Genomic DNA, 5,000 nt, shown 5'->3' on the forward strand with positions numbered 1-5,000 from the left:
TGTTTCCGGACTTGCCTGCCGCCGTCGCTGCTTCCCACGCACCTTGGAACCGCCCAGGCGGGCACCTGTCCCGAGAGATGGCGGCGATGCGGGGGCCGAACCGGCGCGGCGCCGATGGAGGACAACTGGGTCAGACGGGTCGTCTCGATCTCGCTACCGATAGGTCGGGCAGAGTGCGACACGCGTGTGACGAGGGGACGGCGAACCGCTGCCTCGGCAATCATCGGCTTCACGGGTGCCATGTGCACTTGCCCATTGAGGCCAACCCGCAGGCTGGAGGAGCCGTCCGCCCGAACACCGGCACCACGGCCGGCCGGCGGGGGCCCTCCAAAGGCGGGTCTGGTTTACCGCTAGGTCAGTGGGGGCTCAGGGGGTTGGGGTGCGTGCGAGCGCGGCCGGGTGGGGGGCAATGGCCCCCCGGGTGGCCGCGCCGGAGGTGTCACTCGCCTCCAGTGAGCACTCGGCTCCTCTCTGTCGGACACCCGGAGGTGAAGCGCGGGCCCTGCTACCGCGCCGGAGGTCCCACTGGCCTCCAATGAGCACACTCGGCTCCTCTTTGTCGGACACCCGGAGGTGAGGCGCGGGCCCCTCTTACCCGCGCCGGAGCCTCAGCTTGCCTTCCAGTGAGCTGGGCTCCTTTTTTATTTTCTTTGGAGTGGGCCACCCGGAGGTGGAGAGCGACCCGCAGACGAAGCACGGCCAGGGGCCGCCGGATGCCGCCCATGGCGGGCGCTCCCACTCCTCTGACACCTGCGAAGCAGCAAAGTGCTCCTTTTCGATTCCTTCCGCCACCCGGAGGTGGAGCGCGGACCCAGCCACCGCGCCGGAGCGAGCAGCAGCCTCGCTCCGAGTGTGCGCCCGCAGACGAAGCACGGCCAGAGGCCGCCGGATGCCGCCCATGGCGGGCGCACACACTTTTCTGACACCTACGAAGCACCCAAGTGCTGCTTTTTGGGATTCGCCACCCGGAGGTGGAGCGCGGACAAAGCCACCGCGCCTAGTGTGCACCCGCAGACGAAGCACGGCCAGAGGCCGCCGGATGCCGCCCATGGCGAGCGCACACACTTTGCGGACACCTCGGATTGGCCACCCGGAGGTGGAGAGCGACCCGCAGACGAAGCACGGCCAGGGGCCGCCGGATGCCGCCCATGGCGGGCGCTCTCGCTCCTCGGACAGCTCCATCGGCGCAGCATGGCGCTCGCGGTCGTCATTACCCGCTGGCGAGGCGCGGCCAGGGCCGCCAGGCGTCGCCTATCGCGTGCGCAAACTCCCAGCAAGCACCAACGTGCTCCTTTGGATGTTGTCATCCGGAGGTGATAGCGCGGCCCGGGCCGCCTGACGCGGCCCATCGCGGGCGCTCCTCGTCGGACACCTGCGTCACACAGCCTGGGTGCCAGCTGTGGAGTGACACTTGGAGAAAAAGAAGCACAAGTCACTCATATAAAAGTTCCCGTTCCCTTTTGTTTGTGTCACGCTTGGAAATGCTTGAGAGGTGACACTTTGTCAAATTTGCAGCTGGTGTCTCATCATCATCATCACCGCTGCTCATCAGCCTTCCTTGGATGCCTGCCATGCACGCGGCCCAACGGGGCACTCAGATGGGGTGGGCAGCCCGGACCGCCTTGCGCGGCCCAACACGGGCGCCCAGGGGGACGCGGAAACCCGTTTTAGAAAATAACCTCCAGGGGTTTTCCAAGAGCGGCACAGCCCCAGCTCACGTCCGTGTTTCAGTGCGTCAAAAGCGGATTCAAAAGTGTGCTTTTCTCGGTACTTCCCCTGGAGGTCAGTGTTTCTAAAAACTGGGTTTCCGAAATCGTGCTGGAGGTGTTTTGGTCAACCAGGAAAAATGGCATTTACGGGAGAGGGTAAAGTATACCCCCCCCCCCCCCTCTCGGCTGATTTACCCTCTCCCGTAAACGCGTTTTTTCCTGGTCGACCAAAACACTCATTGACTCCCATTCATTTGACACTTTGTCATTTTTTCAGCACTTTTTTGGCGCATTGGGTACTCTCGCCCATTGACTTCAATGCATTTACTGCAACTCCTGCCTGTGTCCGCCAGAGGGCGTCTGGCTTAACAGCGGCTCTCCACGCTATTTCTATCCGCTTTGAGGCTCCAGGCAGCTCGGCCTGGGTTTCTGAATTTCTCCCTTGACACTTTGTTACTTTTTCACCTTTTTTCTCATTTCATCCAGGGACACAGCGGCTCTCCACAGACTTTCCCGCGGCCCCTGGGCTCCAGGACCCTAGGCATGGGTTTCTGCCTAGCTCCCTTGACACTTTGCCATTTTTTCACCTTTTTTCTCATTTCATCCAGGGACACAGCGGCTCTCCACAGACTTTCCCGCGGCCCCTGGGCTCCAGGACCCTAGGCATGGGTTTCTGCCTAGCTCCCTTGACACTTTGCCATTTTTTCACCCTTTTTCTCATTTCATCCAGGGGCACAGCGGCTCTCCACAGACTTTCCCGCGGCCCCTGGGCTCCAGGACCCTAGGCATGGGTTTCTGCCTAGCTCCCTTGACACTTTGCCATTTTTTCACCTTTTTTCTCATTTCATCCAGGGACACAGCGGCTCTCCACAGACTTTCCCGCGGCCCCTGGGCTCCAGGACCCTAGGCATGGGTTTCTGCCTAGCTCCCTTGACACTTTGCCATTTTTTCACCCTTTTTCTCATTTCATCCAGGGCAACAGCGGCTTTCCACAGACTTTGCAGCCGCCCCTGGGCTCCAGGACCCTAGGCATGGGTTTCTGCCTAGCTCCCTTGACACTTTGCCATTTTTTCACCCTTTTTCTCAATTCATCCAGGGACACAGCGGCTCTCCACACACTTTAGAACCGCCCCTGGGCTCCAGGCAGCTCGGCCTGAGTTTCTGAATTTCTCCCTTGACACTTTGCCATTTTTTCACCCTTTTTCTCAATTCATCCAGGGACACAGCGGCTCTCCACACACTTTAGAACCGCCCCTGGGCTCCAGGCAGCTCGGCCTGAGTTTCTGAATTTCTCCCTTGACACTTTGCCATTTTTTCACCCTTTTTCTCATTTCATCCAGGGACACAGCGGCACTCCACAGACTTTACAGCCGCCCCTGGGCTCCAGGCAGCTCGGCATGGGTTTCTGCCTAGCTCCCTTGACACTTTGCCATTTTTCCACCCTTTTTCTCATTTCATCCAGGGACACAGCGGCTCTCCACAGACTTTGCAGCCGCCCCTGGGCTCCAGGACCCTAGGCATGGGTTTCTGCCTAGCTCCCTTGACACTTTGCCATTTTTTCACCCTTTTTCTCAATTCATCCAGGGACACAGCGGCTCTCCACAGACTTTACAGCCGCCCCTGGGCTCCAGGACCCTAGGCATGGGTTTCTGAATTTTTCCCTTGACACTTTGCCATTTTTTCACCCTTTTTCTCATTTCATCCAGGGACACAGCGGCTCTCCACAGACTTTACAGCCGCCCCTGGGCTCCAGGCAGCTCGGCCTGAGTTTCTGAATTTCTCCCTTGACACTTTGCCATTTTTTCACCCTTTTTCTCATTTCATCCAGGGACACAGCGGCACTCCACAGACTTTCCCGCGGCCCCTGGGCTCCAGGACCCTAGGCATGGGTTTCTGAATTTCTCCCTTGACACTTTGCCATTTTTTCACCCTTTTTCTCATTTCATCCAGGGACACAGCGGCTCTCCACAGACTTTCCCGCGGCCCCTGGGCTCCAGGACCCTAGGCATGGGTTTCTGAATTTCTCCCTTGACACTTTGCCATTTTTTCACCCTTTTTCTCATTTCATCCAGGGACACAGCGGCACTCCACAGACTTTACAGCCGCCCCTGGGCTCCAGGACCCTAGGCATGGGTTTCTGCCTAGCTCCCTTGACACTTTGCCATTTTTTCACCTTTTTTCTCATTTCATCCAGGGACACAGCGGCTCTCCACAGACTTTCCCGCGGCCCCTGGGCTCCAGGACCCTAGGCATGGGTTTCTGCCTAGCTCCCTTGACACTTTGCCATTTTTTCACCTTTTTTCTCATTTCATCCAGGGACACAGCGGCTCTCCACAGACTTTCCCGCGGCCCCTTGGCTCCAGGACCCTAGGCATGGGTTTCTGAATTTCTCCCTTGACACTTTGCCATTTTTTCACCTTTTTTCTCATTTCATCCAGGGCAACAGCGGCTCTCCACAGACTTTCCCGCGGCCCCTGGGCTCCAGGACCCTAGGCATGGGTTTCTGCCTAGCTCCCTTGACACTTTGCCATTTTTTCACCCTTTTTCTCATTTCATCCAGGGACACAGCGGCTCTCACAGACTTTAGAACCGCCCCTGGGCTCCAGGACGCAAGGCATGGCTTACTCTCGCCCATTGACTTCAATGCATTTACTGCAACTCCTGCCTGTGTCCGCCAGAGGGCGTCTGGCTTAACAGCGGCTCTCCACGCTATTTCTATCCGCTTTGAGGCTCCAGGCAGCTCGGCCTGAGTTTCTGAATTTCTCCCTTGACACTTTGCCATTTTTTCACCCTTTTTCTCATTTCATCCAGGGACACAGCGGCACTCCACAGACTTTACAGCCGCCCCTGGGCTCCAGGACCCTAGGCATGGGTTTCTGCCTAGCTCCCTTGACACTTTGCCATTTTTTCACCTTTTTTCTCATTTCATCCAGGGACACAGCGGCTCTCCACAGACTTTCCCGCGGCCCCTGGGCTCCAGGACCCTAGGCATGGGTTTCTGCCTAGCTCCCTTGACACTTTGCCATTTTTTCACCTTTTTTCTCATTTCATCCAGGGACACAGCGGCTCTCCACAGACTTTCCCGCGGCCCCTTGGCTCCAGGACCCTAGGCATGGGTTTCTGAATTTCTCCCTTGACACTTTGCCATTTTTTCACCTTTTTTCTCATTTCATCCAGGGCAACAGCGGCTCTCCACAGACTTTCCCGCGGCCCCTGGGCTCCAGGACCCTAGGCATGGGTTTCTGCCTAGCTCCCTTGACACTTTGCCATTTTTTCACCCTTTTTCTCATT

This window comes from Dunckerocampus dactyliophorus, unplaced genomic scaffold, assembly GCF_027744805.1.
Source record: "Dunckerocampus dactyliophorus isolate RoL2022-P2 unplaced genomic scaffold, RoL_Ddac_1.1 HiC_scaffold_38, whole genome shotgun sequence".
In the NCBI taxonomy this organism is placed as follows: Eukaryota; Metazoa; Chordata; class Actinopteri; order Syngnathiformes; family Syngnathidae; genus Dunckerocampus; species Dunckerocampus dactyliophorus.